The sequence below is a fragment of the Rhododendron vialii genome, chromosome 9a (assembly GCF_030253575.1).
Source record: "Rhododendron vialii isolate Sample 1 chromosome 9a, ASM3025357v1".
NCBI lineage: Eukaryota > Viridiplantae > Streptophyta > Magnoliopsida > Ericales > Ericaceae > Rhododendron > Rhododendron vialii.
Window position 1 is genome coordinate 22,321,563 of NC_080565.1, and position 26,403 is coordinate 22,347,965.

The 26,403-nt window shown below is 40.8% G+C and overlaps 1 protein-coding gene and 1 non-coding gene across 2 annotated transcripts in view; one reads left to right on the top strand and one right to left on the bottom strand.

The window, feature by feature from the left end:
- The window catches only part of LOC131301490 (uncharacterized), a 43,993-nt gene extending 39,173 nt beyond the window's left edge, over window positions 1–4,820 (top strand). Inside the window, exons 9-10 of the mRNA XM_058327829.1 lie at window positions 3,087–3,160; window positions 4,080–4,820. The gene's annotated coding sequence lies outside the window, so the exon portion shown is untranslated. The remainder of the gene's footprint in view (window positions 1–3,086; window positions 3,161–4,079) is intronic.
- A 20,804-nt stretch (window positions 4,821–25,624) lies between these two features.
- On the bottom strand, window positions 25,625–25,732 carry LOC131302160 (small nucleolar RNA snoR100). Its single transcript, XR_009191634.1, has one exon. It is a non-coding gene; the product is annotated as a small nucleolar RNA snoR100 (small nucleolar RNA).
- Window positions 25,733–26,403: the final 671 nt, after the last annotated feature.

Below are 26,403 nucleotides of genomic sequence, written 5' to 3' on the forward strand. Positions count from 1 at the left end.
TTGGGCTCATTAGAGATTCATATCAGTTTTGAACAATCTGCTATTGGACTTGATAAAGTATAAATGAACCATATTCTTGGACATTTAGCACCACCAAGTGGTTTGTTGAATAAGTAACTACTTGGAGTTTCTCCCTCAATACTTGGAGTTGAAAATTGGTGAAAGCTAATGTTTGTTTTGTATGAAAATGGAAAGGGTGAATCTAGGTTGTCAAAATTCTTTTTTTTTGATCCGCGTTGTCAAAATTCTAGCTTGTGTTGATTCAATTATGTTGGGATGTGTAAAAAGGTTATCTTTTTGACCAAGTAGAAACTGGGCTCACCCTTTTGAAGTTTTTGAGAAAGAACCCTGGGATTTTTGGGTGACTTTAAGCTTAAGAAAATTAAGATAGTTATGGTGGGTTCTTTGCTGAATAATGTGGATGTTTGAATTTTTCTATTGCAAATGGCAAACACAGCCTTGATTAATCTAATGGTTGTTTTGTATGAAATGGAAAGAATCAATCTAGGCTGTCGAAATTGTAGCTTGTATTGCTAAGGGTGTGTTTCGATGTATAACCATTTTGGTCAAGTAGAAACTAGGCTCACCCTTTTGACTTTGTAAGTAGTAGAGGTTTTAATTGGGAATGCTAATAATGTGCTATAAAACGTATATATCTTGGGCCTCAGCCTCTTTTTTACCTTTAGGATACATATGAACAAAGTCATCTTATTAATGGTCGCTAACTTGGTGACAAAAAAGTTACCGACACAAGTTTAAATCAACTCTCCATTACACCACTTTCATTCCCGACTGATACAAATAGGATGTTGGCAAACTTGAGGGAGAGTCGATGTAACTATCCAGGACACCACTTTCATGGTTTTTCCCAAATTCCCCATACCAAAGACGAAATACCCAACAAATATACATATAAATACCGTGAAGGAAGACATTTAGATAGTTTGGATAGTATCGCATGTTTGGGTTCGTGATTATGTGAGAGGTAGAACTACCGTTATTTATATTACAAAGACGGGATATAAGATGGAAAGTCAGAAAATTGAGTGGACTACATTGAGTATTCTAAACGACCAATCTTGTTTTTAAACTGAACCAAGTCGTATATCCTGATAGAACTTTGTCCCATTTTAAGGGCACATGTGGATGGAAAGTTAGGGGTAGCCATCTCCTATTCAACCTAAACCTTGTCTGAGCCATCTCCTATTCACCCTCATATCTCTGCATCCATTCATTCCCCACGAAAACTTAACCAAATCCCATTACCCCAAACCCCCCTCCTCAACAACCTTTCTTTCTCTCCTCCCTCGCTCTCCGCAAACACGGTTTCATCGGGCGCCACAGCCACCCTCCTCCAAATCCCCTGAACAGGGGAGACTCAGTTCAATTGAGATCAACAATGTGTTTGTTTCGAATCCGGAATTGTTTCTTGGTGGACCCATTTTGATCCACGGTGTTCTTGGGCTTTCTCTTTGTCACTCGTTAATGAAACCGATCTAGATTGGTAAATTATTCAGCCATCCGTCTGTAATTCCACTACGTGTCATGAAGGGATGAAGGGAAATATGAGAGGTGTCCTTAGGGATGAAGGGAAATATTAGAGGTGTCCTTGATAGCACCACGCCACTTACTTTCCCTATCTCTCTCTCTCTCTCTCGATGGATCGATTGCTTGATTCCGACTTTGCACTATCTCAATCGCAGAGCAGATGTTTCCGTCCGAGATTTGTTCGCTTTTGCTCACCTAGGTTCGTAGCTCCATCCAGCGCTCAAATTGACAGTTCGTGCTCCTCCTGAGAAGGTTTGGCTCCATTTTCGGTGGCTTTTTCCGATGCATGTTCTTTGCTACGGTTTGCATGGTGTTTGGTTTGGCTAATGTGGCTACGATTTTTTTTTTTTGGGTTTTTTGGTTGTCAGTTGGAGGTTCCGTGAATGCATATTCTAGGGACTAGGGATAGGGTTTCGGTTGGGTTTGTTCATGGTTTTTCTCTTCTCCATTTGTGTTGCGTGTGTGCTTTTGTGATGTTACTGTGGCTTCGGTAGCTTTGGGAGATGTAGCCTGTTCATTTTTTCTTACATTTAGGGTTTTGCGATTTTGACTTATTCAGAGTTAGTATTTTTAGTTTTTGGGGGTTTTCCCCTTCTTCATTTGTTGTTTTTTTGCTCATAAGGGATTTTTGCTGAGTAGATTTTGCTTGCCACATGTATAATCATCTTCTGATGGCCACAGTAGCTATGGCTTGAAGCGACAACATGGTTGCTTGCGATTATGAGTTTTAATGTTTTATAGAGTCCAAGTTGCGTGATGTATTTGACCAAAACCCCCCTTCTTCACATGTATATATGTGGTTTGGATAAATTTTCTCTGCTGCTGCAAAGTTGTCTGATGAGGTGTTAGTTTGATTCATTAATCTAACTTGTCCTTAAATAGACTTTCCCTCATCCCCCAAATTTTGTGAGAGTAATTTACCTGTTATACAGAGCAATTCCATGAAACTTTGTACTTGGTAATTTCTGTTTTCATTCTTCTCCCATTTGTGCATGACTTCTGGTGAGATAAATGAACTGAACTGTAAGCAATTTTTTATGTTATTTTCTATCTTATGTGTTAAGGCCAAGCTTAGGGAAGTTGCTTCATTGGAGGGACATGTTAATTTGGAATCGTATGGCAATTACTTTAACGTTAAAATCATGACATAATCATCCGGTTAAGATCGATCTAAACCATCATATTATGTATACGATTCAACATGTTATGGATAAAATTCACAAAAAGCCTATTCCTTCTGGTCCTAGGGATTCTGTGCTTGAAAGAACTTTCTCAAACAGGTCATATAGTGGTGCATAAAAATATACATTCATTTCTTCTTCTTCTTCTTTCACTTCTTCCTTTAAAATGAGGCTAAATTTGCATTTGGAATCAAGGAGGTAATCAGTGAAAAAGTTCCATCCATTCACATTTTACGTTTTTGACTTTGTAAAGAAGTAACTTGGGATTCATAGTTCATTACACGTTATGCACTGGCAGCACAGCAGTATCTAAGCTTTATATGCTTTTAAACAGCAATAAGTTTGTAATGATTACAGCATGGCCCAACAGAATGCTTGCTGAATACCATCGAGGCATGTGCAATCAGTGTCTAGCCGGATATGGGAAAGAGGTAAGCTTTTCTCTACATTTGGGATTCACTTGGTGCATTACAAGTAATATTGATGTGTGAAACATTACAATCCTGTCAATGGTGAAAGGAATTCGGAAAAAAATCTCATTGCTCTATATCTAATTGCAGTAGCTTGTGGGGTTTATTTTATCCTTATGGAAATGTACACATATCTCCTTTGCAAGTCTCTTGATATTGTCCACCTTTATTAATTAGGATGCTTTCATGTATCCATGCATAACCTTCAATGAAGCTATATATAGATGAGACATAATTGTTGCTTGATATCGGGATAGCTTTTCTATGTGGAACGCTGGAAATGATTTGCCTAGAGTCGCTCACATCGATATATGATTTGCCTTTCTATGTAAACATATGTATATTTTTAGACACAGAACAGTCTGTCGATGCAAACTTATGTATGTGCACTTAGGTTGGACATTTCATGATGTCTGGTAGGATGGTAATATGTTTTAATGTTTGTTATCAACACTAACTAAAACTGTATTTGTGGCTGGATGCTAATTTAAAAATCCTCTTACTCTGCTTATTGATAGTAACTGTATTCTTGTCAAAAAAAGAAGAAGATGGTAACTGTATTTGTGCCTAAAAGAACGTCTTCAAAATTGCCCCATTTAATCAAGCTAACTGCAGAATAGGGCATGGTGATATTGACTACGATCAAACGGAACAATCTCCCTTCCTCCTTTTCCTTATCTAAGATTCTAGCTTGTAGGTTGCCCCCTTAAGTCATATTTAGGCTTGTTGTCAAATTTGAAAAGGCCAAGGGACATTCATGAGTTGAAATGATCTTCAAAAATGGCATTGGTGGAGTCTGCTCTTTGTTACAGTTGATTCGTTTACTACAACAGCTGGACCAAAAATTTAGACATTGATTTTGAGCTTATCTTTCGTGTAGATAAATTCGCAAAAGAAGAAAACAGGTGTCATTGCTCCAAAACGGTTTGTGCAGCAAGTGAGGAAACAGAGAGAGGTTTTATGAGGGTACATGCATCAAGTATGATGTTAACATTGTTGAGTATTTTTTTCCTTTATTTGAGGCGCGATTCAATCCCCTTACTTGTTCTGTTGTTTTTTAAATGAGCCTGTGAAAGCAAAGTTATGATGGAAATTCAGTGGTTCTGTAGCATTTTATTTTCTACCATGCAAGTACAACACGTGCCAAGTTATAGCTTGATGCAGACGAGTGTTTTCGAGTCGTGTATTGGTTTTTACTTCCATACATGTGTTGTAAATAACTGGAAATAAGTAGAAATTGTAAGCTCATACTTTTATGGTTTGTTTTCCTTGTAATTTTTGGCATGAGAAAGGTCAAACCAGCAAATTTGTATCAGCCTAGCTTTCAAAAATACTCAACACCATTCAATTCAACGGGCATGACGGACGTGCCTTGCACCCTAGTTGTAATAAAAGAACGAAGATGGCTTGCCAAGCCATGCCGTGAAAATACAAAATTGCCCTCGTAAGGTTTGTCCTCCGATTTGCTGAGCTTGGGGTAGTTTAGGTATTGCATGTCTTCTTTCCACAACAAGAAAAGTAAAGCTTCCTTTTCCATAATTTGAGGGAGGAAGTGTCCTCACATTACTGTTGGTGCTGCTGTAAATATATCCAATACATCAAGACAATCTCTCTCTCTTTCTCTCTCTCTCACCGTGAACATCTCAGAGGCTCCACAAGCACGAGATTAATGAGAATTAGTGCACGTCGGCTCTTGTCAAGCATATCATAGCCCCCTTTGAGATCTCTCTCTCTCTCTCCATATATGAAGAAGTGAGTGTGTGTACGAATGTAGATACATACATACATGCATGGATTAGGCAATGGAGTTTGCGATTTGCTATTTATTCTAATTTGTTTGATTTGCGGTTAATTGCATGGAATGAATTGTTGTGATGTGATCAAGAATATATGATTTATTTTCTAATGCAGATTTGATATGTGAATTTGATTCAATTCGTTTGATTTCTGACGGTATTTGTTTGAATTTGAGTATGAAATTTCATTTAGTGAATTTTAAGGCATGTATTGTGATGTGGTTTTAAGTTCATCCCATTATAGCACTTAAAAGAGGTTCATATATTGAGGACTGTTTTCCGGATTGATGATCTTTATAGTCTATTGTAAATTGAGTTGGTGTATTGATAAGCGACCAAGATTGTATAATCTTGGAGCTTAAAGTCCTTCACTTTGTAGCGTTTTTGCATATAAGATATCGTTTTTATTTGATTTTGCATGAAAGGTTGCTTTTTGATAGTTTCAGGTAAATATGTGGAACTAAGGCGGTTTTTGTCGCCATGGATCGCTCTCGGAAGCATCCAACTATCCAAGGCCGCGTGGCGGCTCCCCACCAAGTTCCGTCGGGTGATTAATTGAGTGGCAAGAAGTGCTCGGGTCGACGGACGACTGTTCGGACCAAGTGCAGGCCAAAATCTGATTTCTAGAGACCCAATATTGGTACTGGGAAAAGACCAGTACTAGTACCCACTTGTTAAAGTTTTGATTTCTTAGCATTTTGAAGACCCAGTACCGGTACTGGGAGTTGGCCAGTACCGGTACTGCCTGCAGAAAATATCTACATTTTGTTTACTTTTCCAACTTTCCATTTATGGAGTACTTGCCACTTTTGGCATGTTTTTGGATATTTTTAGAGAGAGAAAGATGTTTTAGTATAAATACCCCACTCCTCTCTTTATGTAACAAACACCTACCCTAACTTTATGTCTTTAACTTTCCTAGAACTCCATTAATGCTCTCCAAGCTTTCTTAAGCGATTTCATTCAAGAACACTTGTAAGTTTTAGTTATTTGTTAATTTCCCAAGTATTAAAGTTGTAGCTACGGTTTGGATCCTTAGTAATATCAAGTTTATTTCAGTTTTCATCGGTTAAATCTCATGTCTCTTTTTAGCTTTATTTCTAGTCTTTTCAATATGTGTAGTAGTCACTTAGGCTTGGTCATGGGGATGAAATTCTTCCCATGGCTTAGTTGTTTTGATGTTTTTCTTTTATAACTTGATCATGGCCTTAACAAGGAAAAGGTTTAATCTCTAATTTTCGCCCAAACCAAAGGGCTAATACTTTCTTTGACCATGTGTTTTCCGGAGTTTTAGCCTTTGGTTAGCACTTGGGGCTTTTAACGCTCCCGGCGTTTGATTTAAATGTCTTCCAAATGAGATTAAATCATTTCCGGGTTAATGCCTTGATTATGCTCGGCTTTTAACGTTGAGTATTTCGGGTTAAGTTTGTCTATGCCTTAACTTGGGATTGTTAGAAAGAAACAGTCAAATCAGCTAAGTCATCGGGCGTTTTTAGCCCCTAGACCTTGCCGCCTGTTTTTACCAAGCTCAAACTACTTCTCTAGTCTTTTACAATAGTTTTCAATTCACCAAAGCAAAACTGACAGTTGGCTGTCTTAAACGCTGAGAACCTTACATAAATCCTACAATCCGAATTAGCTATTTTTGACTCCCTGTGGTACGATCCCGGTCTTCCTGGTTTATTGCTACCGACGATCGAGCCCTACGCTTGGGGTTTCCGACCTTATTCCGAAGGGAAGGTTATTATGGTTAAGCATTTGGCGTCGTTGCCGGGGACTTCTTATTATAGCTTATTTGGAGGATCGACAAACCATTGTAAGTACTCCATTTATTTTTCTTTGAGTAATTTGAACTCAACTTAGCGGATACCTCTAACTGAGCCACCAATTCGACTTGAGGTGTAACGAAGCTAATTTTAGCATTAATTGTCTTTTTACTGTTTTTATTGCTTTTATAGCCGTGGCGGTGGCATAACCCCATGAGACTGTTGTGAGAACGAGGTGGTGGCATAGCCCCTTTAGTTTGTTAACTAGATTTGTGCAGGGCATATGCTAAATGTCTATCGTAGCCCCTCTTCAAATCGGCTACATAAGTCTGCTATCCGGAACCCGTCTTCCATGCGGGTTAATGCCTTGATTATGCTCGACTTTTAACGTTGAGTATTCCTGGTTAAGTTTGTCTATGCCTTAACTTGGGATTGTTAGAAAGAAACAGTCAAATCAGCTAAGTCATCGGGCGTTTTTAGCCCCTAGACCTTGCCGCCTGTTTTTACCAAGCTCAAACTACTTCTCTAGTCTTTTACAATAGTTTTCAATTCACCAAAGCAAAACTGACAGTTGGCCGTCTTAAACGCCGAGAACCTTACATAAATCCTACAATCCGAATTAGCTATTTTTGATTCCCTGTGGTACGATCCCGGTCTTACCGGTTTATTGCTACCGACGATCGAGCCCTACGCTTGGGGTTTCCGACCTTATTCCGAAGGCAAGGTTATTACGGTTAAGCATTTGGCGTCGTTGCCGGGGACTTTTTATTATAGCTTATTTGGAGGATCGACAAACCATTGTAAGTACTCCATTTATTTTTCTTTGTGTAATTTGAACTCAACTTAGCGGATACCTCTAATTGAGCCACCAATTCGACTTGAGGTGTAACGAAGCTAATTTTAGCATTAGTTGTCTTTTTACTATTTTTATTGCTTTTATAGCCGTGGCGGTGGCATAACCCCACGAGACTGTTGTGAGAACGAGGCGGTGGCATAGCCCCTTTAGTCTGTTAACTAGATTTGTGCAGGGCATATGCTAAATGTCTATCGTAGCCCCTCTTCAAATCGGCTACATAAGTCTGCTGTCCGGAACCCGTCTTCCATGCGGGCCAAAATGATAATACCCGCTCTTGGAGGCACGAATCACTTCGTAAGGTCCTTCCGGAGGCACGAATCACTTCGTAAGGTCCTTCCCACTTGGGCGTGAACTTGGGGGTTTTCAAGTCTCTCATCACCGTTGTAGTTGCTTTCCAAACCAAATCCCTAACTTTGAACACCTGCGAAACCACACCCTTGTTATAGTAGCGTGCCACGGACTCCCAGTACTTCTCATGAGTGAAGGACGCGGCGATTCTTCTTTCTTCTAAGGCTTCCAAGTCTGCCATCCTTCCCTCTGTGGAGTCCTCCATTGCGAGAATCATTCATGTGGAGGGGACACTCAGTTTCCGCTGGCAAGACTATTTCCGCTCCATAGACTAAACTGAAGGGACTAGCGCAGATAGATTTCCTTTTCGAAGTTCGATAAGCCCAAAGGGCTACTGGTAGATGATCCGCCCAAGTACCTCCGCGTTCGTCCAACAGCTTGCTCAAGATTCGTATGAAGGTTTTGTTTGTCACTTCCGCTTGCCCATTGCCCTTTGGGTAGTAGGCGCTAGAAGTACGGTGATCTACCGCGTATTCATCGAGGTGGCCTTCTACATGATAGTTGATGAAAGGAGTGCCGTTATCCGATAGAATCATCTTTGGTATGCCAAACTTGCAGATGATGTTCTCCTTAATGAACATTGACACCGCGTCTCCTGTAGCCCTCTTCAACGGGGTTCCCTCAACCCATTTAGTGCAGACCTCAGTGGCTGCCAGGATCCATCTGTTCTTCCGTGAAGCTGGCCTAATTGGCCCAACCAAGTCCATGGCCCATGTATGAAAAGGATGCGGAGCGCGGATTGAACGCAATTCCACGGAAGGAGCGTGAACCAGATTTCCAAATTTTTGGCAGGCTTGGCACTTTTGTACATGTCGCTTGCAGTCGCCTTTCATAGTGGGCTAAAAGTACCCCAAATGGACTAGGTATTCATAGAGCTTTCTCCACCCCTGGTGCTCTGTTCCATGTGTCTTCTTCAATACTTCCTCTGCCTCCTCTTTGTTTACGCACCTTTGCGGCATTCTGTCAAAGGTCCTTCTGAACAAAAGCCCGCTCTCGAGGAAGAATCGCAGTGCCCCGCACATGACCCTTGTGGCTTCCGTGCGCTCTGTAGGCAGAGATCCTTCCCATAGGTAATCGATGTAATCCTGCCTCCAATCTAACTCTTGATCACTGGCACACACCATCAAGCATTCCGGTTTAACCGCGTATAAGGAGCACCATGTGCAGTTCTTCAAAAGCATATCAGCATCCTTCTTCATGCTAGGCCAATAGTATCCTTGCCTCTGGATCCTTCTGTACAGAGCTATCTCATTTTCCGCGTAGTTGTCGTCGTGGATTTGGTTCAGCTTCTCTTTTGCTTCTTCTGGACCAACGCACCATGCTAGCCATCCTTGAGGGGTACGGTGATATAGTTCTCCGCGCAAAATTACGAATTTGGAGAGCTCCGTGGTGGACATGATTCCGGCACCAGTGGTTAACTGTATCTTGATGGCTCCACGCCAGTCTTCGGTCGGTTTAGAGCAGTCTTCTATTACGGATGGCTCGAACCTCTTCACAATTTCAATGTAAGCCTTTTCTTCTTCAAATTCTGTCCTTGCCCCCAGCGTTGCAAGGGCGTCCGGAAATCGATTTTCCGATCTAGGTTTATGAATGATGCCGACACTCTTGAAAAGACTCATCAATTTCTGGACCGTTGTTCGGTACGGTGCCAGCGTCAGTTGCTTTAATGCATAGATCCCTTCCGTTTGCAGAACTACCAGCTTTGAGTCTCCCGCCACTCTCAAGTGTTTGATTCCCTTTTCTTTTGCTGCTAACAGACCCAAGATCAACGCTTCATACTCCGCCTCATTGTTAGAGCAAGAAAAACTTTAACTTGTAGGCCAAATGACATTTCTCTCCTTCATTGCTCTATAAAACTATTCCCGCGCCACTTGATCCACTTCCCACGGCCCCATCGAAGCTAAGCGTCTAGCACGTATCATCCGCTCTGGCCGCGAGAGCGTCGAAACCATCCCCAGGTAGGGATTCTTCAAGTGGTTCGTATTGTCCACTCGAAAACTATGTTAAAAGATCTATGAGAGCCTGGCACTTGATAGCTTTTGGGGTGATACATGAAATATCAAACTCTGCTAAAGCTAACAACCATCGTGCGACCCTACTCGTGAGTGCCAAACGGGATAAGAAATACCTTATCGGATCGCATTTGGTGATTATCTGTATGGGAAATGATAGGAAGTAATGCCTAAGCTTCTGTGTTGTGAAAACAAGAGCCAGACAGTGCCGCTCGATGGCCATGTATCTTTCTTCCACTCCCTGAACCTTCTCGCTAATGTAATAGACTAGGTGCTCCATCCCATCTATTTCTTGCACCAGCAGGGCCCCAATGGATCTCGGGGTAGAGGTCAAATAAAGGATCAATAGTTTTCCCGCAATCCAAGCCACCATTATTTAAGGAGAGGTTAAAGGTGCCTTGATTTTTTGGAAAGCGTGTTGATGACCTTGCTTCCATTCAAATCTCGCGTTGCCTTTCAGTAGGTCCGTGAATGGTGCCGCAATTTCCGTCGATGCAGGGATGAAGCGCCGCAGATAAGAGACTTTTCCCAAGAAATGTTTGAGTGTTTTTTGGGAGTGGGGCCGGGGCATCTCCGTGATGGACTTGATCTTGGCCCCATCCGCGTCAATGTCGTGTTGATGTACGAGGAATCCCAGGAACTTTCCCATTGTCACACCGAACGCACACTTGAGGGGGAGGTTGAATTTCCGGCACCTACTAAATACGGCGGCTAAGTCCGTGAGGTGGTCTTCCCGCTCCTTCGACTTCACCACCAGATCGTCCACATAATCTTCGATTATCTTATGCATTAGGTCATGAAAAATTGCGGTCATTACCCGCTGATATGTTGCTCCTGCGTTCTTCAGCCCAAAAGGCATCACTATGTAGTAGAAATTTCCTAGCGGCGTCCGGAATGCTGTCTTTTCTGCATCTTCTGGTGCCATCTTTATCTAATTATACCCGCTGAAACCATCCATGAAGGAGAACATCTGGTGGCCTGAAGTGACATCCACTAATGTATCGATGTGCGGGAGAGGGAATTCATCTTTTGGGCACGCTTTGTTAAGGTCACGGAAATCAACGCATACTCATTTGACCATTCTTCTTTTTCACGGGAACACTGTTTGCTAACCACTCGGGATATTGTATCGGGAGGATAAAGCTCACCTTTCTCAAATTTTCAATTTCCTCCTTGATTTGCCCCTCCAAATCGGGTGGTACTTTCACTGGGACTGCTTTGCTGGCTGTGAGTTTGGGAAGACGTCCAAATGGTGCGTTACCAGTTCTGGGTCTAGGCCTGGCATTTCTTCATAGTGCCATGCAAAGACATCGGAATTATCGCGCAACAGTGAAATCAGTCTTGCGTGGAATTCTCGGCTCAGCATCTTACTTATGAATATCGGTTGATGGGGGGCAACTCCATCGTTTAGGTCGATTTCTTCCAACACCTCCTATTGTGGCTTGGGTTCGTCCTGCATACACTCTGGGACGAGTTTGGATTTCTGGATGAGTTCCTTCTCTAGTGCGGCACATGTTCAGTCGAGGCCATCGGTTTCATGATCAACCACTGCCCCGGTGGACCGTCATAAGTAGTATACTATCTTGCCCCCCTCCTTCAGCTTCATGATCTTTTTGGGGGCAGCGGCTTCTACCGCTGATGGGCCTCTTTCACGTGGTTCTTGCTTCTCCTCCTTGATATCTTTCCATATCGGTATCTTTACCCCGCGTGGCTTAGCAGTGATTGTTTGAACTACCTCTCCTAACTCCAAAAAGAACACTACGTCTAAAAGTGGGCCTTGTGAGTATCAAAAGGGCTTTCTGAAGCGCGAATAGTAACTTTCTTTCCGGCCCAAACTCCCTTTAAGCACTGGTGGTAACTCGACGGTACGACTGCGTATTTATGCATCCAACTTCGGCCGAGGATGATATGATAATTTGGGTCTACGTTGATGAGATGAAACTTAGTGGCCGAGCGGATTGGCCCCACCTCTAAATCTACCGCAACGTATCCCAAGGACTGTCTCTTATTTCCTCCGAATCCTGTGATAGCAATTGGTGACTCCACTATCCGGTTGTTTTGGATTCCCAACTTTTTGAATGTTGACAGAGGCATGAGGTTTATTGAGGCTCCACCGTCGAGAAAAGTCTGTTTCAATTCTGTCTCATTAACACGGGACGTGACATATAACGGACGGTTATGAGGGTACAGGACTCTTCTGTCTGCATCCAAAAAAGTGACGGAGTTGGATTCATCACAGATTGTCCGTGGAACAGATCCATCCACAGACATGCATGATTCTTGGAGGACCTCCGCAATATTGATGATCGCTTTGGTAATGTCTAGCCTTGCGGTTGGGGTGATACCAAAACCGTCAAAGAATGCGCGGAATTTCGTGCTATTTTGCAGCATTTTGGCCAAAGTATTAGGATCAGGTGTCACGGTTGGCGTCGTTCCGTCTCCAAATTCTTCCATGATCTCGTAGCAGGAGACCATATAGGCCCATGCTTCCTCATTCTCTTCTAGATAGTAGCAGCCATCTGCATCATTTTCATCTTCATACATGAACGGGTAACATTCCGCCATGTTGACTTCTCTGTCGCGGTTTTCGTGAGCCAGGTATGGGTCCACGCGGATATCGCATCATCCTATACGCAGCTCGTTAGCGCTCTGTTTTCTCTTGAATAATCTCTTCAGTGACCATCAATCATTGGTCGAGTGCTTCATGTGGCGGTGGTACATGTAGTATCGCGGGTTTTCGCGGTCTTCTCGTGTGGGCTCATACTCGACCGGGGGGAGCTCTAACTCTTCGTCGGCCACCCATGCATTTACCAATGCTTTTACTTCGTCCATACTGCAAGGGTAATCTGGCGCTAGCGTGAGTTTGCGCTCCCTTCGCTTTCTTCCGCCAGCGGCTTGTTGGACTCGCGGTGCGTTTGCGACAGTAACAATGGCGCCCGCTGTTTTGCCCTTCCAAGTATCCTTCGTGAGTGGCTTGACCACGTGACGAATGTTGTCCGCAGACTCCAATAGGGCAGAGAAGGTTCCCAATTTCAAATTAACGAGCAACATCTTGAACTCGTCCATCATTCCTCCGATACAGATTTCGACAAGTTGACCCTTTTTGACTAATTCAGTACAGTCAACCACGCAGTCCTGAAATTGCTTAATATAGTCCACCACATCTTCGCCATTCGTCTGAACTTCCTTTGTCAAGCTAATCACTGTTACTGGGGGTGTGCACGGGTTAGACGGGTCGGGTTCGGCCCCGACCCCGACCCGACTAGTCGGTTAACACTTTTTTGGCACCCGAACCCGAACCGAATGAGGGGAGATACCCGTCCGTGTAACCGATTTTTTTGGTCGAGTCGGGTCGGGTCGGGCGGGTCCGACCAAAACCGAAGTAAACTACATGAATTCATTGCCTTTTTGGTCGGGTCGGGTCGGGTAAGAAAAAACAGCACCCCGAGCCCCGAACCGAAAACTGATTTTTTTGGAAAAGTGTACCCGTACCCGACCAAACCATATGTTCGGCCCCGTCCGAAACCCCTCGGGTCGGGTCGGGTCCGTCGGGCTTCGGTTTTTTTGCACACCCCTAACTGTTACCTTATCTCGGACCTGGAAGAACTTAGCGTAGAAGCTATTCACCATTTCTTCCCAAGTGGTGATCGAGTAAGGCTCCAGGTTGACGTACCACATGTACGCGCGGGAAATAAGGGACTTTGAAAACTTACAGAGGCGCAAGTTGGAGTCCAACGCGTGGGCCCCAAGGGATTCTATAAAATGGACCACGTGTTCTTGAGCGCTGCCTTCCTTGCCGTCGAACTTTATGAACTTTGGAGGGGTGTACCCTTCTGGGTAAGGTAGCGATAGGATTGCTACAGGGTACGGGGGGCAAACGTCGGGGCTTGGAAGAGAAGGTAAGATTGTCTTTGCTTTTTCTTTCTTGAGGAGGGCCTGCACTTCAGCCAAAGTAATGAATTGTCCCGGGGACGGAGTACTGGCCTCAACGACAGCTGGCTCCTTTCTGCTTGCTTCACTTGCCTTCTATTGGGCCAATAAGGCTTGTACTTCTGCCATCGTGATGTAAGGCCTTGTAGAAGGTGTACCGGTGCTGTCCACAACGGGTTGTTTTCCGTGTGTTCCAATGGGATTTCTAGCAATTCCCCCCACGAGCACACCGCGCAAAGGATGCGGGTAAGACAGGGGAATCTGTGGCTATACTATCTGACTATTACTGCCCCCAGCATGGATCTGCGGGGGTTCGTCATCTTGGTTGATCGTAGCCTTTGGGAGAGCTGTCGAAATAAGCTCTGCAAGGCCCGTGAAGGCCGCAAAGATCTACTTCTGCGTTTCGAGGAACTGCTGTTGTCTATTCTGAAAAGCTCTCAGCGTTTGTGTGGTCGTACCCGCACTATTGGTCTCTCCTACTTCTTCGAGTGTCGGTATGATGTTATCTGGTGCCGCCATTGCTCTTCGACGCGATGGTTCAACATACTCCTTGGAATGAGTGCTAACCATAAACCAAAAGACACGTCCCCAGTAGAGTCGCCTGATGTAGGTTTGTGTTAACACGGGAGAACTGCTTTCGTGTCAATCTAGCGTGAGCTGGAGAGGTTCGATTGGTCGATGGTCAGTGAGAGGAAAAGAGGGTTAATCTTGTGGGGTGACGGAGAGAGCAACAGGTACAGAAGAGACAAAGGCGGCGTGTAACTTGTTTCTTTTCGCGTGGCTGACGTCTGGCTTTTCACAGATTGAATGAGTGAGGTCACCTTTCTTTGGGGAAGAATGTCCTCCTTCCTCAAATTCAGTGCTCACACACTCTTTCTCCAGAAAAAGTCAGCTCTGCTTTAATCAAGAAGAATGTCAGGGGTATTTATAGGGCACCCGGGCCTAGGTCAGGCCCAGGACGGTGCTCCTATGAAACCCCAACACGTGTCCCTTCGGTACCTCTGGGTTTTAGAGAATCTCATCCTCCCGCGGACTCTTTTCCGCGGGAGAACTCGATTCTTCGCGATGAAACCTCCATCCTAAGCCACCAAGCCACAAGAAATCCCTCTATTCCCGTGGGAGCGAGGTCGCGACCCGCGGCGATCGTGTCCCTCCCTCGGGGCTCCTTCTGTACCCCGCCTCGCGGTCCGAAGAACGACACTCCATGGACTCTTCAATCGAATTTGTCTTCGCAGTTGGTAGACTTCATTTGATCCGCCGGGAGAGGGTTACCCGTGGTCATTTGTTCTTGATGTCATCTCAGGATTTACTCCTCTTTTTTTCGCGAAGGAGATGGGCTTCTGCTGGGGCTGCACCTTCCGCAAACGCTTTTCGCGGGATCGACCTTTCCATCTTTGTACACGTGTTCTTTTCTGATTGGGTAGTCAAACCTCCTTCTTCAGAACAAAGTTTGACTGAAGTCATTTTCCCGCACAGACTATACCGCCATGTGTCCGCCGCTAAATGGGGGAGATGGGCTTCTGCTGGGGCTGCACCTTCCGCAAACGCTTTTCGCGGGATCGACCTTTCCATCTTTGTACACGTGTTCTTTTCTGATTGGGTAGTCAAACCTCCTTCTTCAGAACAAAGTTTGACTGAAGTCATTTTCCCGCACAGACTATACCGCCATGTGTCCGCCGCTAAATGGGGGTTCGAATAGTCTTCTCTGGTCAAAGGTTAGTGATTTTGACCATACCTACAATATAAAGAAGGGTTTGTACCAAAAAAGTATAGAGGATGGGTTGGAATGCATAATTCCTCAAAAATTGAGGAATAGAGGAAGATTTGGAATTATGGAGTATGGGTTGGAGGTGCTCTTAGTCAACATATAAGTCCAACAAGATGACTCTATGGTCTCCCTTGCTGAACCACCCACGGATGTGGGATCTGGGAACGCTACCAAGCGTCCACTACCAAACACACTGCCAAGCGGCAAACAACACCATTTGATCATGTAAAAGGGACGTTGGGACTGTTAGATGCTGTGTGTTGGTTTTATTGCTTGTTTGGTTTGCCTCAACACATTATACTTATTTTTTATTTCTATGGGGCTCATTACGGGTCTTGCAAATATGATTCAAACAACAAATTATTCTTAAAATAATTTTTTATGGGTTCTTGAAAAAAATTAACTCAATCTAATATCGGTTTGGGCTATTTCAGAATTCGTAGGACGCCATATGAAAGTCCTAGAGTCAAAAACTAATTATAACCTTTTAGAATAATATGATAAAAAAAATAAAATCTTGTCACCGGTTCAAACGAATTGAAAATTGGAACACTAAATTTTTTCACCATATTTTTTAATATATAACAGTCTAAAAAATTGGAGCACTAAATTTTTTCACCATATTTTTTAGACTGTTATATATTAAAAAATATGGTGAACAAATTTAGTACTCCAATTTTCAATTTGTTTGAACCGGTGCGAAGATCTTATTTTTTTGATCATATTATTCTAGAAGGTCATAATTAATATTTGACTCTAAGGCTTTCATAGGGTGCCCTACGAATTCTGAAACTCCCTACGAATTCTAAAACAACCCTTACAGATATCGGATTGAGCTATTTTTTCAGAACCCATAGGAAATATTTTAAAAATAACTTGTGGTTTGAATCATTTTTTTAGAATTCGTAATGAGGCCCACACAAAAAATCATACTTGTTATGGAATGCCAACCAAATAAACAAGGAATTAAAACCAACACAACAGCCCTTTTTTAGGTCCAAAAACGGTGCTATTTTTCCCACTCAAAACGACATAGTTTTGCATAGTATTGATGACGCTCCTTTTTTGGTCAAAATGGCATCGTTTTGAGGTGCTTGGTAGGGTGTTAGGCAGGGTGTGCTTGATAGTGTCCCTGGATCCACGGAGGGGATCATTGCCCTAGCGGCAACAGATAATTTAGCTTTTCCTTTTCTCATTGTTTTGTTGTATGTTTTGAACTTTTGACGTGCACTTCTATCAAAAATCAAAACTCAACTGACTTTCCATATGCCATTTCAACTCTATATCAATGACAATAATAGTAACATGACGAATCTGTCACGTCCAACACATGTGCCTTAATACTAGTAATCTTAGAAAGTTGATCAACTAGTAATAATTGTGAATTTTTTTAAAGAAAAAAATACTCTAGTAATCATTTTATTGGCATTTTCTGAAAAACGCCGACTTAACTTTTTACCGGCGCTTTTTAAATGCCTTAAACATACAACAATGCCAGCATTCCCAACGTTTGAAGAAACACTGCAGAAACCTTTACCGATGTTTATCGTACTCCATCCGTCCCCTTTTAAAGTTCAGTATTCCATTTTGGGCCGTCCCTTAATAAGTGTCCATTTTGTAAAGTTAGTGGGTAAAAGTTGGTGCATTTTCCATTTTGTCCCTAAAAGTAGATTCCATTTTGAAAAGTAAGTGAGTAAAATTGTAATGATGGTGTAGCGACCCTGATTTTTGGTAAATAAAAATTTCGTTAAATATTTAAATTTTATTTTAATTACTTGGATTTGCTACAAAAAAAATTCTTTTTTAATTTTTATAATCCGTCATAATTAGACTTAAGTCCTTAAAAATATTCTTCTTGACTAAGAGTCCTACGTGGCAATTAGAGTTAGCTCCCAACCGATTAGTTGGAGGAACCGGATCACCGATTCACCTAGTTACAATTTCCTAACCCTAGATGAACCTTTTTTGACCGTCTTTGAACCTTATGAAACCCTCCGAACCCTATTGAACCATTAGACCATAGGAGTAATCATTTTATTCCTATGTTTAGTCATTTCAAACCCTAATTATGACCAATATTCCTTTACCCCTTGGTCCATAATTGTTAGGGGAATTTTTGTCCCTTGGTTAATAGACCTTTGACTTGCCAATAAGCATGACAAGACAAGTCATACAAAGAATCCCATCATTTTGCTTCCAAGTGAAGCAAGGCTAGCTTTGCCATGCATGCACACCTATGTTCTAGTCTTAAACCTAATAATCCTAGACTTACTTTCCTAGATTTTCTTAGATGAATATAGACACGAGAGAGAGAGAGAGAGAGAGAGAGAGAGAGAGAGAGAGAGGCCAACTGGGAGAGGGAGGTGGAGTGTGTGATTGTGTTTTGGACACTTACACAAGCAACCTTAATAGCCCTAAGCCTATTTACTACATGCCAACCCATTCTAGTCTTCCAAAGTACAAAGCTAGCCATGATTATATTCTTTCTTGCAAGCAACCTTCCCATAGACTTGACAAGTCCAAAACCCTTCATGACGACCTAAGATTTGGCCTAAATTGGAAATGACAAGTCATGGAAGGCATGGCATGATTGAAAGGCATAAAATGACCACTCAATGGAACAAATCCATGGGAGAGAGAGAGAGAGAGATATGGCCGGCCATATGGAGGGAGAGAGAGCCAAGACTTTTGCCTATAAATAGCAAGCTCACCTCAAGTTTCAACTCACACCTTCACTTCTTGCTCTCACTTCTCTCTAGAAACCATTTCTGTTTTTCCAGGCAGCTTACTGCCCTTTGAAAATCCTCGGTTTTCTCCCTCTTAGGTTAGTTTTTAGAGCTAACTTCCTTCGGAAAAGTTGTAGAGAACTTCGAGACCTTCAAGTTAGACCCAAGAACCACCCTAATCGGTGAAGAAATGACAAAGATATTGGCATCCGAAGTTCAGTAAAAATCTCGGATTTCCATTTCCAGACAGCATACTGTCTCCTCCTTTATCACCATTTTTCTCCTACCTAAAGTAGTTTCTAGGATCAACTTCCTTCACGAAAGTTGTAGAGCACTTCGAGGGCTTCGATTTTGACCCAAGAACGATCATATTCGGCCAAATATTGACCGAGTTACTGCCATCCAAAGTTTGGTCCAAATTTGCGAGTTTCACCACCGTAGAAAACTTCCAACTAGCTTATTCGGCCCCGACTAGTTTCGGATCAAGGTAGATTATTCTTACCCCTAACTCTAAGTTTATCCTTACTCACTTACTTACTTATTCCAAGTAAAACGTATGTTGTTTGATCTTTAAGAAAGAATGGTTTTCGAAAGTTAAAACGTTACCATGTGAATCGAAGTATTCGTATTTTGATATTCCAAGGAGTATGAGCTTGCATACATAAATCGAATGTGTTACTTGTGGTATATTATAGAATTGGATGATCTTGTTAGAATGTTTCATGCTTACTTTTGTCCTACCGCGGAGTCTTTGCATGTAAACGAGACACGAGAACCGAGAAAGTAGAAACATGGCACCTAGGGTGTGATTAATGAAAGGAAATGTTTTCCGAGGAAGGAAATATTTTTGAAACTACATTATGACCAGTTTTGGTGGCATAATGTGAGTTGGGTGTGTGTGTTCTAATGGGAATCCGGAAAAAGCGGAACCATTGTGAGGTTGTGTGTGTTCCAATGGAGATCCGGAATAGCGGAACCATTATGAGGTTGTGTGCGTTCCCATGGGAACCCGGACTGGCGGAACCATGGTGAGGTAGGGCTTGGTTATCCGCGGAGAGGAGCCAATGCAAGATGTTGTGTGCCAATGAGAACCCGGTGCGGCGGAACCATTGTGAGGATACTCGGGAGACCGGAACGGCGGAACCGAGGTTGGGTGTGTTAAACAAATGGTTTTTGAAAGATGGATTGGTATGTGAAAATGTTGACACGGTCTACGACGAGTCGCGTAGGAGAAACACGGAAATCTTGGACACCAACGATAGATGATTAACGAATATGGATGTGTCATTGTTAGCTGTATATACATGTATCATGTGGAAATCGATGATTGTATAACCTGTTGTTTGTAAGTTATGGGTTAGCGGGTATGGGTTTGTTCTGCTGAGCTTTTGTAGCTCATGGTGTTACATTTGGTGACCCTGACATATTATATCGGTGGCGACGCTGGTATAATTTGTCAGACTTTGTAGATGATCAAGGTGAGCAGTACACTTTGGAGACCTTTGGAGCTGAAGAGCTGGCTCAGATGGAGGAGCAGGCGGAGCTGTAGTTAGGAACCTTAGTTCCCTTCCCTTGTGTAATAAAAGTACTCTCATGAGAGTTATGTTGTAATAATGAGTCAGACTCACCTTGTTTTTGTAATAAAATGTTTTCTTTAACGTACCCAACATTGGGGGCATTACAGATGGTGTCTCCATAGAGGGTAAGTAGGGAAAGTAGAGGTAAAAATTGATTTGAAAAGTGTAATGATGATGTTTTCTTAATAAATTGGAGTTACAAAGCGGGACACTTAAAAAGGGAAAGAGGGAGTACCTTTTATGGGATTTTAAAAATGTCGGGAAAGCAAATTTTTTTGTAGTGAAAATTTTACATTGAGGGAAGATTTTGTAATTGATCCCCTATATCCTTCAACTTTTTATACTTTATAGAAAAATCTTGGAGGGATCCATCATCTTTTTTAGAGATTTGGTCTCTAAATTTACTTTTGGATTTCCAAAAATGGAGACCCCACCTTCATTTTAGAGGCCAAATCTCTAAAAAGGACGATGTGTCCCTCCAAGATTCTCTCATAAAGTACAAAAAGTTAAAGACAATGAGTGATAAATTACAGAAAAATTTCTCTACATAGAGATTTCAAACATTATAGAACTTGGTAGAAGTTGCTCTAACAGCCTAAGGTTTCTTAAATGGCTTGGGATCCTCTTCCCCTTAATTTCTTTTATCCATGTCAGTACGTATTTTGTGGAGTATTGAACAAATTAATTGGTCTTTTTTCTTCTTGTTTTGTTGACAAAACCATGAGTTATTTGGTTTTATGTCATTGTTTGTGGTTCCTTCAAATGTGTAAATGTTATTGGCGTTTTTCGGATTCCAACAAATCATTTATGCTTGTAATCGATGCACAATTATGTATTTTTCTATTTGGGTATGAGGGTAGAGTATCTAAGTGGTTTTAGATATTCCACTCTTTGATTGCTACACAAGGAAGAAGTTCGCATTTCGTGCCATGCGCCGTCGATCAATCCGGAGAGGTTTAATTCATGCATTTCATTTGCTTGATTTTTGTGCATTTCATTATTGCATCAAGTCGAATATTTTTTTCAGCATCACATAAATTTTGTGGATCCAAGATTGCATAGATTAATCTTGTTTTATTAATCTTGACTTTGGTGCTTTAGACCTTATTCTAATTAAGACATTCAGGCATGAAATGGATTTTTGTTGATGGTGGAATTTTTCCTAAGGCATTGAAAAGTTGTGTGTGTTTCTTGGTTTAAAACAACAAAAAAAATCGGCTAAGGCAATAAGGGAACAAAACGTCAGCGCTTGCTAGCGCTCGCGGCGTGCTTCCTAGCTTTGCCTGCGCTAGACACACGCCTGCAAGGGGAGGGGGCGCTCCAGAGGTACTCTTCATGTGTACTTCATTTTTGAATTAATTTTAATTACCCGGATGAGTAGCGCTTGCATGGCGCTTCCAGAGCGCAGGAGCACTAACGCGCTCCTGATGGCGCCCCCCGAGCAAGCGAGCGCTCTTCCTTTCTAGCCTTCTGATTGGTTAGGCTTATGTCATCGTCCTTGCACATATAAATATATCTTATTCTCCCATTTAGGGTACAACTTTGACCAGCCTTTTTATAGAGAGAGAAAAATCATACCTCTCTTATTTCATGTGATTTGGTGCATTTGAGACGATTTAATTCATTATTTGATCAACTCTTTTCAATTTAGGGTGATACTCTAATATCTAATGTATATGCTCTAAATTGTTTTCATGTCCAAAAGCTTCATCACATCATATCAAACACATGGGCTTTTCTTACACTTGGATGTTTTAAACATAGTGTTTAATCATCTTTTGTCAATCTAGAAAAATACTCTAATAATCATGTTTTCTCTCTAGTTTGATTTGTTTTTCAAAATCCTTCACATTTTCTATATGCATACATTGTTGCTTATCATTCTACAGGGCTGGATGATTCCGGAGCCAGCTTGACTCTGAGATTGAGGCATTGGACTTGTGGTGGCTATGGAATCAAGAAGGGGCTTGGGGAGCTACATCAAACAGCGGAGTTAGGTGTCACAAGGGGCTTGTGGGTAGTTCCTAATTTGTGATTTCTTTGTAAACCTTTTGATATATAGCATTTTGGTAGATTACACCGTGATTTTATGTTTAGGGTGAGTTTACCCTAAGTAGTTTTCACGTATATCCTCGCGTTTGAGTTCTTTTGTTTTATTGCTATTGTCTCTTTAGTTGCTAAATTGATTAAATAGCATGGAACTTGTTTAATGGATTAAAATTGGAGGTTGCATAAATTTTTAATTGATCATCCTATTCACCCCCCTCTAGGACTCTTTTAGTGCTTAATATAATTTCAAAATGAAAAGTAGTTTGTATCTTTTTTCCCTTGGCTTGACATGTTTCTCAGTTATTCTGGATGGTTGGCGTTGTTAGCATTCTTAATTGGTTTAACAGTGTATTCAAGATGCTATGAATTAAGGTTAAATTAAACAAATTCACAATTAGACCAAAACAAAATTTGCATCTGTTAAATCATACTTATATGTTAGCAAACTTAAAGATAGATACTGTCACAAACTAGTCTTCACAAATACATATATAACATAAGGAAAAATATTACTCCCTCCGTCCCTTATTTTGTGTCCAGTATTCCATTTTGGGCTGTCCCTTAATAAGTGTCCATTTTGTAAAGTTAGTGGGTAAAAATTGGTGTATTATCTATTTTGTCCCTAAAAGTAAATTCTATTTTGAAAAGTAAGTGAGTAAAAGTGTAATGATGATGGGTAAGTATGGAAAGTAGAGGAAAAAGTTGATGTGAAAGGTATAATGATGATGTCTTTTTAATAAGTTGGAGTTACGAAGCAGGACACTTAAAAAGAGACAGAAGGAGTAATAATTATATCTCTCCATGAAGTTGTCACATATGTTCAATTAAGTCGTTACGAAGAACTTGATGTGCATTACTATCTCTAATTTCTAAATCGCGAGACATGGAGTATTAGAAGTAATTGTTCGTTCCAAGGTGTCATAATCAAAATTTGTGTAGACATTTAGCTCATCTTAAATGATCATATTATGCAAAATAATACAAGACCCCAAAATCTTGCGGGCCACTAACAATTGCAAAACGAGATTGAACAATCCTAAAAAAGCCTGTTCCACATCATTTCTTGCTGAATCTTACATCCTAAAGAAGTGGTGTTTTTTTGACTCCTTGGGAGAAGAAACGGTTTGAACCAATATTGCCCATGGAGGATATATATATACCATCGGCAAAATAATATCTAAAATTATAGTTCTGTCAGTTGATAGAGTAATTAGTCGGTGTGGCTCGCTTTTGTGCAAGTTCATCAAATTAATAAAGAAGAATGGTCTAAGACATTGAGATCATTGTGAGACTGCGGCATTCCAAATCCACAAATCCTAAGAAGCAATGGCCTCAAGAATTATTCTAGGTTTTTTTTTAATATGACTACAATATTGATCATGCCAGGCCTTTGGACAATTCTTCCACTTCCAATGCAAACAGTATAAAGTTCCTAACATGCCAAGAAATTCACGAGCTTCCCCCATAGCGAGTAGTCTACTGATATTATTAGCATTTGGTAATCTTAGATCCTCATTTCCGAATACTTCAATAATTGATTGACAATAAGTCTTAAAGCTTAAAATGGCTGTACTTTCTCCTATTTTCACATAATCATCAATTTCATCGGCTGGCATTGTAATGACCCACATTTTTCTAGAATAAACTCCTGTATTTTATACACTTCCAGGCCCCATTTCTTACATATACAAATTTACATCACCAAAATAAAACAAAAAGACTCCAAATAGATAATCCTCTAAATACTTCAAAAATATTAACTCTTCCAAAACTCTCCAAATAATTCTTAAATGTTCTAATTCAACCTCCACTAATCCGGCTCCACACCTGAAAAATAAATTACTTGGGAAGTATACGATACAATAGAATAACAATGCCCATATTCAAGTTGAATCAATAAACGATAATCAACTACCCAGTCGAAACAAACAATCACAAGGGACATCATACCACGTCCTCTTAAGTACATGATCAATGACCCTCCTCAATACCTTCCTAATCGAGTCTCGACGAACCCATTCAGGATATTGGACATGCTATTGGTAAGGTCACTCGATCCCTGTACTGAACAGTTCTATAGCACTTAGCCATCAATATCATAATCAATAACAATTATTTCACTTCTCAACAATATTTCATAGAATTGAACAAATATCACGAGATAATCAAGAGAAATACAAAATGAGAATTTAGAAAGGATTCCGGAAGTAGAAAGCATATCGTATTATTCGTATACTCTCAGGATTACCTCAAATTATGATCGCCACCGTAGAACATCTAGATCTCGTCGCCATGAACCTCATCCTACAATTTGATCACTATCGGACTAAGTCTCCTTGATGATCTCCTTGATCAGCACCTACTATGAAAGCCTAATATTTCTTGGCCAGAAGGCCACTGGTTATCTTGCCCAATGCTATGGTCACGCCAAGTATACTTATACAAGGAATATCGCCAACTAAGGCCAAACCCATTTATTTCTATTGAATTTTATGTTTCCTAGCTCCACTGTCCATATATTAATGCCTTATCTCCTCTTAATTTCATTGCCCTACATACACCACAATAATACACCCATGCACCCCACGTAAATAATGCAAGAAAATGGGAAAAAAAATATGCTCTATCAAGACATGATTTAAATCTACTACCCAACTACTTGTTCTATCCATTCTTAAATTTGCCGACAACTTTGTAAAGATAATAGTAATAATAATATTGTTTTAACTCACTTTATATCCCTCAGTACATCCCAAGAATTTAGGAAAAATAGGTGATTTTAGCTTTATTTTGGCTACCTTTACTAAAAATTACTGCTTTAAAATTACGGGGTGTTACAATTAATCTACCCACCTTACAAAAAAAAATCGTCCTCAAAATTGTATGGTTAATAACACAAAACTATTTTCTTCAATAAAGAAAATACGGGATATTATAGACATTCCATATGCATTTTAGGTGCAGAAGTCATATTTTGTATTGGGGACAATCCAAGAACATGGCATGCATCTAGCTTTTGAACAAAACAAGGATCATGTTTAAACTGCTCTGAGAATCTACTTTAACTACTCTGAATAAAATAAGAACATGGAAGGCATCGGCTAGCATTTTCATGGCATGGTGTGTGGAAGGAAGAAAATGGGAAAAAATTGGAGGTAAAATGAAATAATTGCTTTGAGAATCTGTTTTAGCAAGATTTGGGTGAAACATACGTGGTTTTGCCATTGGGAGGAGTGATGAGCCAATATTATCGTGATTCCACTGGATTATCATTCTAACAATTACAAAATTCAAATGCATTGGTGAGTCCAAGCCTCACGTGAGCCAAGCTCGTGAGCCCCACCTACATATTCAGGTGTCGTACATGCACGTGCCTTGTAAAGTCGCCATGCAAACCGATCTTCTTTTGGACACAAATTTGAGTTCAAAATCAAAGTACATAGTTTCACTAAAAGAACAACAACAACAACAAAATTCATGTAGTCCCCTCAATCATTGTGGGTATGGGAGGGGAGGATTGGAGACAGACTTAACCTTTGGTAATATGCACAAAGTGGATGCTCTCGGAATACCACTAAAACAGTGGCCCTCTGTACTTGTTTTGCTGCAGAACCATGCTCCCAAATTAAAGCCAAATGACATCAGAAAGGGCAGGCCTAGAGACCCGATTCAATTTATGTGCACATTACCATACTTTCTTCATTGATAGTTTCACTAAAAGAAATTCAAAAAATATATGGGATGTCTCAATAGTATTAAAATAATATATGAAATATTTTGGCACTATTGGAGATTTCAAAAAAAAAAATTTTTTTTTTAAGTCGGCTCATGTGCACAACAAGTGATACTCTATTGCCTCCAAAACTCGTGTTTCTTACTAAAACATCGAAGTTCGATTTTGAAGGTCTCGATTGACCAAAAATATCGATGCAAATTAACTCAATGGCGCTATTGGTTTCTTTATAAGATAATCATAAATTTAATGAACAAAAATTCAACTATGGAGCCCGTGAGGGTCTTGGCTCAAAAAATACTTTCAGAATTCCCTAGCATTAGAAACTAAAAAACTGCATTATTAAGCATAAAGCAAGATTACAAACATATAGTTACGTCCCTTGGGACCAAGTTATTGCATCCTTTCTTCATTCCTTTTTAAATGTCCACTACGGTTCTGTATGCCATTCTTAATTGTCTATATGTCATAATGTATATTGTTAAAATTATACAATATGAATCTTTTTTGATATATTTCAATTTTATCAATAAGATATTGATTTTGAAAATATAAAATATAATATACGTCGAAAGATATAACCCACAGAAAATAGCATGCAGAATTGTAATGGACATTTAAAAAGGGATAGATGGAATATTTC